The sequence below is a fragment of the Protopterus annectens genome, chromosome 5.part0, assembly GCF_019279795.1.
Source record: "Protopterus annectens isolate FY-2018-M chromosome 5.part0, PAN1.0, whole genome shotgun sequence".
NCBI classification, from domain to species: domain Eukaryota; kingdom Metazoa; phylum Chordata; order Ceratodontiformes; family Protopteridae; genus Protopterus; species Protopterus annectens.
In genome coordinates, this window is record NC_056735.1 from 1,064,766,864 (window position 1) to 1,064,781,821 (window position 14,958).

A 14,958-nucleotide genomic window follows, 5' to 3' on the forward strand; every position below is an offset into this window, starting at 1 on the left:
CCTTTAGTACAATCAAATTGTCACACCTTTAAGGGTCATGCTAAAAAGCCTCGTACATAAATTATGTGGGAGCATCCTTTTGAATCTAACATATGCTAAATGCCCATCATTTTACTTTTATTGTCTGCTTTTTGTTCTAACCAACAGTTGTGTTGTTAACCAGTGCTGTGGCATAGACTGATAAAGACCTAACTACGGCTCTGGTGTCCTAGATTCTATTAGCAGCTGGGACATCTCAGGTGTTGGCAGGGAGTGACGGGCATGCCTATCTAAGGTGGGTGGGCATTCATCAAGCCATGCCCTTTGAAAAGTAGTAATTTATAGGGGAATAGTCCACGGATGTAAACAGGTAAATACAAGGACAGGGAAACCAAGAGGTAAGTCATACATGAAAAATCCCCAACGTAGAACCAGCCCTGGCATGTTGGTCCCAGCCTTTGAACAAAAGCAGTCCAGGGCTTGAGAAGTGGCTGGTGATGGACAGCGATACTGGGTTAAGCCAGAAAGAATGAACCAAAAAAATAAAACTATTTTACTTGGGTTGAACGTTCCACTCTGAAATTTCATTATTTTTGTTTCTGTGAACATAGGGGCCCTAACAAGCAGTTCATTTTTTCTAGCCAACTCATTGTATGTCTTTATATGCCTGAAGGGTGCTTCCTGTGAGTTTTGAAGATAAAACTTTATTGCAGTTGGACAATGTTCAAATCACCTGGGTGGCATATCTCTCAAAAGCAACAATGTATGTTTTATATCACCATCCTAACTCTGTTTATTTCAGTGGTTGCGAGTGACTTCCAAGAAGTGGGCCTGCAGGAAGCAATTGAATGGTGAACCTAATCTAAATGCAGTGGGTATATTACAACAGGTCAACGAACATTACCTGTGCTCAAACAACAGATGTAATCAATCACTCACCTGTAGGCTACCTCCATACACACTAATTCTATGTGCTGTATTGAGTATATACTACTCAGATGACTGCAATCAGCAGGCTAGCCTTACATTAAATGAAGCCAAAGACAAAGGACAATTGTTGAACACTGGACCCCTTGTACCTCCACAGTGATCCTCACCAGTTTTACTCTTCATGGCCCCACAACATATAGATACAGTACTCCTTTCTTGTTTTTTATACTTTATATTTTTAGCTTTTTCCTTCATTGTTTTAACTTTCCATAAATGTCCAGGACTCCCTTGTAGTAGGTGTGGAAGAAATAATTGAATTAAGCTGAGGGTTTTGGGCTATTAGATCCTAGACATCATAGAGTTGTAGGTGCACTGAGGTCTGTCTTAGAGATTTTTTCCAACCATTTGATCCAAAGATGGCTACACAAAAGTCATGCCCAGTCTTATTTTTTTTTATTTTTATCCAAGGAAAAATAAGTTGTGTATAAAGCTTAATGTATGGATGTAGTAGCTGCCTTTCTATCTCTCCAAAAAAGATAGTTATCCTTTTAGTACCCCTCGGTTTTTAGATCAAAATGAAAGTAAAAACAAAAATGACCACAAGCATACATTATACAGCTGAGAGTCTAAATCAAGAAATCAGATCACATAAATAAAACTCAGAATGAGAAAACCAAAATCCAACTTTTGTAAAATGGTGATACTAATCATTTAATTTCTTATTATAAAACAATTGTATTTTTATACGTCTTTATTGAACTTAAACAGAATGTACAGAAAGTGCTTATGCATACATGGGAACCAAATATGGATGTGCTTATGCACACATAGGAACACTATATGGAAGTGCTTATGCATACATGGGAACAATATATGGAAGTGCTTATGCATACATGGGAACAATATATAGAAGTGTTTATGCATACTTGTGAACAATATATGGAAATGCTTATGCATACTTGAAAACAATATATGGAAGTGCTTATGCACACATGGGAACAATATATGGAAGTGCTTACGCATACTTGGAAACAATATATGGAATTGCTTATGCATACGTGAGAACAATATATGGAAGTGCTTATGCACACATGGGAACAATATATGGAAGTGCTTACACATACTTGAGAACAATATATGGAAGTGGTTATGCATACATTGAAACAATATATGGAAGTGCTTATGAATGCATGGGAGCAATATATGGAAGTGCTTATACATACATGGGAACGATATATGGAAATGCTTATGCATACTAGTGAACAATTTATGGAAGTGTTTATGTATACTTGAGAACAATATATGGAAGTGCTTATGCATACATTGTAACAATATATGGAAGTGCTTATGAATACATGGGAACAATATATGGAAGTGCTTATGCATACATGGGAATAATATATAGAAGTGCTTATGTACACATGGGAACAATATACAGAAGTGCTTATGCATACATGGGAGCAATATGGATGTGCTTATGCATACATGGGAACAATATATGGAAGTGCTTATGCATAGAAGAATGAATATGTTGCTATCAAGTCTTGGTGGAGTTTACATTCTGCACTGAATTATAATGACATAAATAATAACTATATATCATATTTGTGCTTGATATGCATTTGTTTGCAATATTGCACTGAACTGCCATTTATAAATACCTGTAGTTATATATCTAATAAAATCAGTTAAAGGCAGCATACTGCATTTATTCATTGATATATCTTTCAGATTTTGTTGCAATAATGTACTGAAAGCAATGTAGGTCTTCAGTTACAATCCATCATAAATACTTGCAGTTTTATAGGTTGATGGGTTCATAGTGTGTACTAGACTATTACCACTAGGGCCTTTTTAAGCTGAGCCATGAATCCCAAACCTCTGACAAGTTCTAGTACTCTCACATGAAACATTTACAAGCGGGGGTCTGGGAGATGATTATTTACAGGCTGCCTGTGTCCATTAGAAACACAGGTGCGAGACCAGGGATGAATTTCCTGTTTACCATACAATTGTCCACATTACATTTGAATTCGTATGGGGAGGAACTCTGCTTCACATGGATAGTGAGCCTTTTCCATTGAAGAGGTAATCTGTAGAACACATACCTGTCCCTCCAACAGCTCACATTTATATCACAGGCAATGTTTAAGTCTTTAGAATGGGTAATTCTGGAGCCGTTTGTTTTTTAGCTATACAGGAACTCCATCAGGGTGGGGTCAGACAATGCCTTGCATACCAGACATAGATCTCCCCTCAGCAGCCTGTAAGAGGCAGAATACAGTGATAGAGCTTTGAGGTGGCCTGCATAGGACATACTACTTATGCCCTGTATTCTTTTAGTGAGGAACCTCTGTGGACATTCCATTTGTTGGATGTGCTTGGGTAGGTACATACCAAAGGGGGCATGACAGGTCTGATGAAAGGTATCCTTGGACCTAGATGCCATACCTTTGTTTATAAGTTGCACAGCAAAGAATTATTTCCTCATGACTATAGACACATAATTGTGAAAGGCTAAATTAGACTCTAAATGTGTCAAAAATTCCCTGTCTACTGGGTTGACTCTTAGGGGTTTGCTGTCAATATGATAGTTACCAGGGCTGATGCCTTCCCAAAGGATAGTATTATGCATTTCATGGGATTTAGTTTTAGCCTTTGGATCTGACACAAATTATCTGTCTGTGTCACCCTTCCTGGAGAAAATTAGTATCACTGGGGGATTCTATGACTGCTTCTAATTTGCAATTATCTGCACATTTGGTCATCCTGAGGCCCTTAACACTGGCATTGACTTCAGGGAAGTAAATGCTAAAAAGAAGCATCACCAGTACTGATTCTTGAGGAACAGTGACTGGCCATTTTGTAGAGGTGGACTCCCTGTTTCTAACTTCCTGGGTCCTGTCTGTGAGCCAGCTAACTATCTACTGGGAGACATCAGGATTTAGACCCAACTTCTTGAGTTTATTAACAATTTCTGAGTGGGATATTGTGTCAAATGCCTTGGCCAAATCAAGGTAGGCAGTGTGAACCATTTTTCCATCATCCATTGCTTTGGTGACCTTCTTAAAGAAGTCTACCAGGTTCAGTAGGCATGATCTGCCCTTCAAGAAAGCAAATTGGGTTGGGTCCAGTGTCTGAAAGTTTCCTAAATCATTATTGATCATGCCCATGAAAATTCTTTCCATGGATTTGTATATGTGATTAGTGAGACTTATGGGTCTGTACTTTACAGGGTCTGTATATGGCCCGACTTTGTGGAGAGGGATGACTGCTGCTGTTTTCCATTTATGAGGCACAAAGCCTGTCTGAAGATTACTGTTAAATAGCGATTTCAGACAGTCTGATAGGTCATGTTTCATGCTATTTAGAAGGCATCCTGGAATATTTTCTGGGTTCATCAAAGGAGTGTTCTTGGCCTTAGAGAGAGAGACCATACAAAACCTGTTCCCTAGTTATATTTGAAAATATTTTATGAGGCGAGGTTGAGAAGTGAGGAGTAAAGTTAGAGTTGAATTTGACATCCATCAGTCTTGATATATCTTCTGGCTCAGTACACGTGGCTCCATTAACAATGAGCTTTGCACACAATTGTGTATTACATTGAAATCTGCAGACATAGCTAACAAATGCCTTGTAGTTGTCCTTGGCCTGGGAGGCCAAATTTATTTCAAATATGGCTTTGGTAGTCTTTATTTGTCCTCTGAGCTGCTTTGGTTTAATGAGAGTGATTATAGCTCACTGGGTGCAACTTCTCCTAATTTTTGTCATGATTTTCATCCTTGTGTTGTACAGCCTATTGCTGCTGTGATTCCAACAGGTTGGCTAGTTTTTTAAAGTAGTTCTGTACTTATTCCTGGTGGTTACAGCTGCCTCTTTGCAGCTATTAGCATGTTTGTATATAGTTTCTGTGAACAGTTTCATGTAGGCAGCAGTGTTCTCAGGGTTTATGGGGGTGTGAAATTTTGCCAGGCTATCACTTAATAGTAAGACGTTAGCCTTAGAGTAGTGCCTGAGCATTCCAGGATTAGCTGGGTTTCCGGGTTTTATTTTACTTCAAAGGAGGCAGTTTTTTGGTCTGAACTTATTAGAGAAGACATTACACTTGGTGGTTGGCAGTGGTCTCTCATATTAGGGAAGGCCACATCCAATAAATTTGTGCTTCTTGTCAGCATATTGACAATCTGTTCCAGCGAATTTCTATTTACAAAATCCAGAATCTCTCTGCCTGCATGCTTGGTATTGTATATGATTCCTACTTAACAGTGGGGTAATTAAAGTCACCTATGAATGTGGTATTTCACCAACACGTAGGTCTACCACTTTCACCTTTACCATAAAATCAAATGATGGCAGAATAATTTCCCCTGACCCATCTACAAAGCTATTAGGTGTCATCATAGACAATAATCTCAAATTTGACCTACATGTTAACCAAACTATCAAAACTATCGATAAAAAACTAGGGTCACTTTACAGAATAAAAGCCTTCCTAACCCCTCCAGCTAAAATTGCCATAGCTCGCTCTCACCTTCTTTCAACCCTTCTGTATGCATCTCCTCTACTCTCGAATTTGAACAAGACTGTCCTTAACAAACTCTCAATTTGCTACAACCACATTGCCAGGTTTGCCACTGGGCTGCCTTTTAGGACACATCATTGCATCAATCTAAATCAGCTTGGTTGGCTTGAACTACCTAGCCTAATCCAGTATAACCAACTGATTATGGCCTATAAAATCCTCTATAATCCGGACAATACTCCTGCACTTAAAAATATTATCACCCCCTATAACAATCCTAGACCGCTTCGATCCTCTAACAAACTACTAATTCAGACTAGCAAAATTAATAACACAGCCGGTGATTCTCTCTTTGCAAACTCTGTAAGTAGATCCTGGAACTCACTTCCAGCTGATATTACCTTACTTTCCACCTTAGGTCAATTTAAAACTAGACTCAAACAACATTTGTCACTTAACTGGCTATGTCAATGTATCAAGCCTGGCTAACTCGAATGTGTAAAAATCTGTTAACCAGTTTACTGTGTAATTTAATTTAATCCTGACTTGTGCTCAGGACTAACTTTAACCTGTGGAACTTGTTTAACTTGCTTACCTATGTAATCTCTGTAAATAATCTGTTTGTAATATGTAATGCTGGTATTATGTAATGCTGTATCTGCTTACCCTTGGAGCTTTTCTCCCCGGGCCTCCGCTGAAAATGGACAGGCATTCAGTCGGACTATCCCGGTCAACAAATGTAAAATAAATAAAAATAAATAAAAATATTGGGTTGGATGGCAAGTGTTTCCAGTAAGCTTAAATATGTATTATGGGTTTTCTGGGTCATAGAGGGGGACCTATACCTTGCAAGGAAGTGGTATGGGATTTTGCCGGTGAGTGGAACATGGAAAAGTGCAGTGTCGTGTCTGACAAGCCTTGATGTATATTTATTTTTGATGTAAATCAAGATACCTCCACCTTTAGTCCCTACCTGCATGGTAGCTGGTCTAAATGTGTGGAAGTCATTATAGCATGCCTCTCACCCCCACAGAGTAAGACTTAAAATAATGGTTGGACAAAGACCCAAAATATGAACTGATTTGAAATAATGCTCTTAGAAACTTAGAAAGTTGCTAGAATTCACACGATTTGTGTTAGCATGTATTTTCTGAAGGATATGAAGTCTGAAACTCAAATGCATGCCATTATTTAATGGCTTCAGTCCTCAGTGGTTTGCTAGAAAATCACATAGTTTATGAGGAACAGACCAAAATTATGAGACAAACATCTGGACAGTTAAGAGTTACGCATAATAGCCTTGCACTGCCGGTGTGCTCTCTGCACCTTTAAACCATATCTCAGTGACTGCACAGGCATCAGCATTCTCTAGGGTGAGGAGAGCTTACAGGGAGTGTATTTTCTAGTTTATACTCTTATCATTGAGAATTATCACTTTTAGAATGTTTTGGTTTTGATTTGCTATGTAAGAAAAACTTTCAGTTTTGCATTGCCTAAGAAAGATACTATGGGGAGGACAATTGGCTAAGCTTAAAATGATCCATAAGGGTAGCTAGCCTCATACTTACCTATGAACCTATGAATCTACACCTTGTATTACCTCTCATGCAAGGTCCCAGTCCCAGTCTTGGAGTGCTATCAGATCAGTGTCTGTAGGATCACCTGCATCAAGTAGTCATGATATCGGACCAAGTCACCATCCAGCTTTCATGACGTCCCTGTTCAAAATCACTTGCATCATCAGCTAGCCTTCTTTCATGAAGTGTGTGTGACACATTTGAGCTTGACTTACTGAGATTCAAATGTGACATTTCTATCACTTGCTATTTGACCTTCACACATACATTACAATGTTTAGCTCAATGGGAAATACCTTCTTAAACATAGTAAAAAAAAGGGGTTGGAAGTTAGAACAGTTTTCATCTGTGTGCATTTCATTTCTATAATGTTATTGCTGAAAACCTCAAAGAGTTGTGGAAAAAAGTTGCATCTCATAACATAAGAATTTTGATTAACGGCATTAATTATCTATCCACTACCATTGTTACAGCTGGCTATTACTTACAAGTTAAATGTAGTAATACACAACTATTCAGGGAAACTCTAATAAGAAAATTAAAATTAAAATGAGTATCCTAACATGTAAACAACAATGCTGTCATTTCACCCTCAGCACTGTACAAATTATATATTTTTTTGTCTCTGAGGCCACAAGATAAAATAATCTTATGTGCAGTACCTCAACATACAGCATAATCCAAACTGAGGAACCATTGCATAATATGAAAAACAATAAGATATCTTTTCATTCAATTGTAAGGTATGAGCTCATGTTAAATATTGAAGTAACATTTTTTACTAAACGTACACAGTTTAGGACATTCAGCATGTGCATACTAAGGAACACTTCCTCAGCAGAATTTATTATGCAATATAGTTAAAATTACATAATTCAACAAGAGTTAATGAATACTCAGGCATGACTTTTACCAACAATAAAAAGAGTACCTGTTCTGAATTAAAACATTATAATTTAAAAATGAGAAGGGATGTCAGATGAACAGTGTCAGTAGACCATGTACCACACAGAATAGCCCAAAGATAAAACTTTATTCATCAATTATACTCTATGTGTTTTTTTACAAGAAAAGAAACACTAACCTAAATGTAATGGTCCATTGTTCTGGACTAGATCCTGCCTTTTTACTTGTGAAGCCATATGCCATGCATGGTCCCACTGCATGGCCTTCCTTACTACTGCTGCCATCTGGTCACCATTAGTCATAGTAGGACTGGAAACTGCAGTGACAACATGCACCACTTCACCACCAGATTAGTGCATGATCAGACTGTATAGAATGCAACATGCATGCTGTAGCTTGATTGTACTGATGGGCACCCTCAGACTCATCCAGGCATGTAAAACGATCCTTCAAGAGGCCACAGACCCTCTTAATTACAATATAATAAAAATACAGGTCTGGGACAGGGTTGTATTGAAGTTGTCTTCTACATCTCCACTTGGATTTTATCACTTCTGTCTTGAGCCATGGATACAGTGGATATCCATCATTATCTAAAAGAGAGACAAAACAAAGAAAAAGTTATTTTATATTTTGCAATCCATTTCACCATGAGTAGCTACTTAAATGAAAAAATATATATTATGCTACTTTCCAATAAGATAACCATTGGACATCCTACCATGCAGTAAGTAGAGTGAGTTAATGTGCCAGATATGGGAACTGTGTGCACTGCCAGGATGCAGTACAGAGATGTTTGTGATGCACTTGTATGTATCACAAATTTCCCTGACAATTAATGAAGTGGCAGCCCATTTTGTTGCAGTACTGCCCCCCCCCCCCCAATAGACCAGATGAGGCCATAATTGCAGCATGCTGACAATCTATCACACTGAGTACTTCAGAGAAATGTCCCACCCTATAAAATACACTCATAGTCTGGGATGGGTCCTGAGATGACACCAGGAAATAGATGTACTGATCCACGTGTCAAGAGTACACCCGGGAACTGCTGGAGTATCCTTAAGGCAGAAGCCTGTGAGAGACCTGTTGTGTCCTAATCTTCCTCTGGAAGGCTTGCATGCTAACTCTGCCTTTTCATAGTGGATTGCTTGGAGACTTTACTCCTGCATCACTTTTGTTTAAATTTAGTAACTTCATAGTCATTCTTTCAAAGGAAAGGGGCAGCAGGCTGCAGGGGAAAGTGCAGTAACACACACATATATGGGGTGTGAAAGTTACTTATCCAGAAATAAGGAGTCAGTTACTTATATGAACCCATCATTTATTTTAAACTTAAATTAAAGCAGTTCAAAAGTTGTATGTCCTTAATAATACTTTGTTGCTTCAAATTTTAGAGTAGGATCTATGCAATTTACTTTATACTTTGCAACTTAAGCGATAAATCAAAATGAACACTTTATGTGATTATTTCTAATTTAGTAAATGCCATGTAATATTGCTTAAAATGTAATCATCTAGAAAGCATATTTTATGAGATATGAGAGTGAACAGATTTTGTTTGACTTTTATCCATTTTCCATTCAATAGTGTATGCTGGATTGAAGTTTATGTTGGATTAATGTTACTTATTCTTCGGGGAGGTTTCTCTTGGGGTATTTTGTATTCATGGAGAAGTTTTGTGGTTTGCCAGTCAATGTTAAATTTTCCTTGCTCTTTGCTGATACAGTCTTTTATGTTTTACCTTTCTTTAGTTGATGTTAAACTCTTGGTATTTCATACAGTTGCTGACATGGACATTTGATGCTATTTGATTGATGACTCACTGCTCGATATAGCATGCTTCAGAACGTAGGCCCCCTGTTTTTTCAGCAGGTGAACATCTAATTCTTAGGCTCTTTGAAAGATTTATTAACTCAATTTTCATAACTTTTGTAATGATCAGTCCTGGAACTATACAAGAAGTAATGAAAATGCTTCATAATTTAAATTTATCTTATCACTCAATAAATTTGATTACTGACAGGTTATCCTCAGTAACAATACTTTTGGGATTCACACTCCAGTTTTACTTAATCAAGGTTACCAGACTACTGCACCATGTATTGTAATTCTTAATTTCCATGACAGTATTAGAAACAACTCATAATCTTGGCACTTAGTGTGTTTGAATCTAGGATACATGATTTCTGGAATTATTAATAGTGCAAAATTGTATATAAATGAGAAAAAAATCTTTTTCTCCAATTTTTGGAAGCAAATTTGTGATATTCTTAGATCCTTTTTTGCCTCACTAGCTTCTCTCTCTCTCATCTTCTTTCTAACTTGTCAAGTCCTTTATGATGTCTCACTTCATTTACATTGATAATCTTGTCACTGCATTTGCTTTGATCATCTTTTTACCGCATCTGATATATTTCAAGTTTATCTAGAAACCTTGTGTTCAAAGAAAAATGCTTTTCTAACTTATAGGAGTACTAGATGTTTCTATGCAAAGTTTTATGATTCGGTTCTTCCATACTAGTTTACTTTCATATATTTGTTTTTTTGGATTTATTTCAAAACAGTGTTTATCTGAACATGGATGGAACATTAATAGCTAAATTTGTAATCTGCAAAGTCAGCTCTGTTTCTGCATACCTTGAGCTTTTGTCATACTTTATTTACAGTCGTTTGTGTTTTTTATATATTTCACAGTTAATTGCACTGTAACTTTATCACTCCACAGAAATAAAATGCCTTCACCAGAGTGTGAAGACCTATCTGCTTATATGGATATAATAAGCAAGGTGTGCCAAGAAAGTATAGTATCTCATTCCATACTGGCCATGTATGCTTCCACTTTTCTATTAGCTATTGATCATGCAGTTTTATATTTTACTGTATCTAGAGCACTGCTGAAAAGGGATCCAAGTGAACCAGTTTGCTTACCTGCAAAATTGACTGACTATTTTTAAATTTTTTTTTATTTATTTAACATTTGTTTACCAGGAAAGTTCAACTAGGAGAAAGCCCATTTACAGTGGAGGCCTGGGGAGAAATGCTGCAGGCACATGTCTTTGGAACTAATTAATACCTTACTAATACCTTACTTCATTTATGTTTCTAAAATCTAGGTTCTCCTAAACTGAGTTTATCAAGTTTACTGACTTTTGCTCATTGTCCATGCTGCACTGTTTTTTATTATCCCCTTTGATGATTGTGTTTGCATGTATGGGAAGTGAGGGATATCATCTGCTATATGCTATTTCCTATTTTCATCTCTCTATGCCTTTGTATTTTCTGATGGTCATATTTTGGTCCCTTACTTTACAGCATTTTATCATGTTTAGAATTAACATCTGCTCTTTAGTTACTACTTTTATCTAATCCTCATACACCGACATTAGTTTTGCATCTATTTTCAGCTTTTATGCCCTGTTTTTCTTTTAGCACATCATTCTTACTTGTGTTTTCTCTTTCTTTTCCATTTTTCACATAAACTGTCTAATTTTTCTCACTTTGCATTCACTGTAAAATATTTGAATTTCCCTTTTTCTTTGTTTATTTCCTTACTTCAGTAATGCCTTTCAATAGTCATTTGATGACCTTAGTAATATTTCAGCTATGGCTTGTTTATTACCACATTACATTTTCCATTTTTTGAATATTTCTTGCTGCCTTTTTTAACTTCTCTTTTTATTAAACAGTAAAAACAATGATGAGACTTTTAAATATATTTAATAATAAATAATAGAAGAGCATGAAAATACTAAATATCTATTTACAGTAAACACCAGAGTTTCAATCACACAGAATATTAAAAATAACACCAATGGAAGTTTTACAATGTTATAGAAAAACAGTATTTAACTAGTCTCACTATCTGTTCCTGATGGACTAAAAGAATTATGTTCTTACTTATTGACTATAGCAAGGCAAGATTATATGGGTGAGTGGTCCTTGTTGTCAGATCCAAGGCAGAATGAAGAATGCTCCTAAGACTTCAGTCTCCAATAATATTAAAACATTATTTCTGTACAGAATGACATCACATACATCTGGTCATCTGATTTCTGGTTCCCACACTATTACCAGCACTAGAAGCTGCTAGCGTTTAGCACCTATGTGCTATAATACACTCTAGACCTTTAGCTGAGTTTTATTAAACTATATGGAAGCCATAAAACAATAAAACTTTTCCAGTCTTCCTAAAGGAACTGCAACATATTCTCTAGCACAAGCACTATGTCTCTGTCTCCATTCAAAACTGTGGGATAACATCTGTATGGCATAACCCATAAAGTAATTTAATTTCAAGAATATTTTTCAAAGTCAGGTGGATTAACCTCTGCCCTTCCAGTATATGGTGTTACAATGTGTACATTGAATTCAGTTACAATAATGCATATACATTTATTTTCCTTCCAGAAGGGTACACTGTTGATACATTTTAACACAAGCAAACCTCACAAATACATTTTTAACACAAACATCTGTACAAATTTGTTTGGTATACAAATGACATATAATCATTTACAAAATACCAGCTAGCTGTGCTGGCATAAGTTATTCATCCACTAACCTAGTTCTCCTGACAAGACTGACAGTACCTACTATTGTCAAACTCCTAACTGAGACATTGTATCATCTGGCATCTTGCCCAGCCTATAGCTATTCATTTTGTGGGTAAGAAAAAGAAGAGCTTGTGTATTAGCTGGTGTGTTTCTTCAGTTAACTAAAATAAAAAAGCAAAACTATGTTAGCCGTTCAATGTTTTATGTGAGGCAAACACATGAATGTAAATGTTATCTCATGAAGTATCACTTTGTACTCATCTCTTCAATGTTTCACCCATTTTGCATATAGACACGATTAGCTAAGTCATTATTATCTTAAATATTGTTGTCTTCAATATTTTAAACATTCATATATGGTATGATCAGAAAATCTCATGAATTGATAATTTAGGTATATTTAAACAAATAAATATACCATATGAACCTAGCAAATGTCATACAGAATTGTAAAAGGAGAAACTGTTCCTTCATTATGACAATAATACATACCTTTCAACTGTCTAGATTTTTTGCAGATTGTCCAGATTTTTGCCTCAAAGTTTTAGTCTGCTCCTCATACAATTTGTGGTTTTCTGGCAATTCACTGAAGCCACTAAACAATGGCATACATTTATGTTTTAGAATTCAAATCCTTTATAAAATGCATGCTAATAAAAACCCTGTTATTCTAGTTACTGTCTAAGTCTATGCGAGTAATATTTCCAATGTATCTCTGTTTTCTTGCCCCATCTTTTAGGTTTGCCAGCTTTCTTGCACTAAGAGGTTGAAAGGTATGCCAGTGTAATAAATATTCTTAGGTAAAATTCCAGAAAAGGAGGGGAATCACTATTTCCTCCTAGCAATTCTAATAAAATGATACTGCAATAATAGCTTATTTAAGAAAAAAAAATAAAGTCTCAGAAAATGTCTGCAACATTCAGTAACATTACTATCATATTTGTGTGAAGAGCCATAAAATTATGCATAGAAGCACAAAAAAAGTCTACTACATCTGACAAAGTCCAAGCTGCTTCAAGACTACAGTCTCACAACTAGGGACTTCATCATGTGGCAGCTCTCGTGGGCTAAGACCTGTGCTTGAACTTGACTGTATGTGGTGCAGCAGATATTCATAGTGGAAGTGCTGCACCTTGTCTGAATACATATTCACATTAAAATAAGGTAATTATGGCAATCATGAGGAGAGTTTTCAGGCAATCATCAGGAGGACAATTTAGGCTTTGGGAATAGAGTTGGTGTTTTAGGTTAGGGAATAAATGGGGCCTTTAAGGCTAGAGAGCAGAAGGGGACTTTTTGGTTCAGAGAGCAATCAAAGGATTTAAGTTTAGGGATGGGGTAGAGTTTTAGAATTAGGGAATGAGTGGGCACTTTAGTTTTTAGGGATGGGGAAGTGAGTTTTAGGGTGAAGGAAATGTGTTGGAATTTAGGTTTTGGGGTGGGCTAGTTTATAGCTATGGAGAGGATTCAAGTTAGGGTTAAGGACATTGTGCGAGTTTTAGAGTTAAAATTAGGGCTGTAGTAGGGATAAGCAGTTTGTTTGTGTAAAATTGTGGGATAGATAGGATGTTCAACAGGAGTAGTCCAGTTTCAGTTGGTGTGTTATGAGCTTGTACAATATGGCACTTGTAGTAGACCCACATAAAACACATGGCTTTACATACGTCTGTCAGCTTCAGTCAGGGATGAGTTTTTAAGCTGTTCTGGGGACTTTCTTTTATTCATAGTATATAAGTACTTCATTTTTTTCATGCACTTCCTGTTTGTTGTTTATAAAATGTAATGATAATATCAGTTATCAAAAATAGAACAGTTAAAAAGGTTTGTACATTTTCGTTGTTGTGGTAAGACCAATATTTTCTAGTGGCATTGAGGGCTTAAACTGTAATAACAAATTCCACAGAAAAAAAAATGTCTGTGCACACCTGTACATTCTTACCAGTGCTACCTTTCTAAGATGCAATATAACAATTAACTGGTTCTGGCAACCAGACCATAGAGAGAGCTTTATGTAAATAGAAAGAGAGAAAGCTAGAAACCACAGAAAGTTTCTTTTTAAGCAGTTCATCAACAAAGCTTTGACCTATCTTGAAATGGCTAGCAGTCCTTAAATTGCAAGCAGTTTATGAGTCTCACACTGTTCTTATTCAGCTACCTGTTCAGCCTCAGCTGTTGAGCTAAAAAGCACCACATCAAAGAATGAGCACGCTGAATTAAGCACAGCTAATCATGTCTGGTGTATGGCAAGAACTGACATGGTGAAGATCATACATGCTGTAACATGGTATTTGTTGTAAACAATAGAAAAGAAATAGCCCTCACCACCTGCTTTTAATACATAAAATCATCATCAGGAAAATAAAGTGTGGATTTACTGTTTATGCTCCAGTATATTTGATGTTATTCTTGGATTAAGTAGAAATTCACCACATCAGTTTGCTCCATTAAATTAACAGTTTAGAGTTTCATGTAAACATTAAAAACCTAT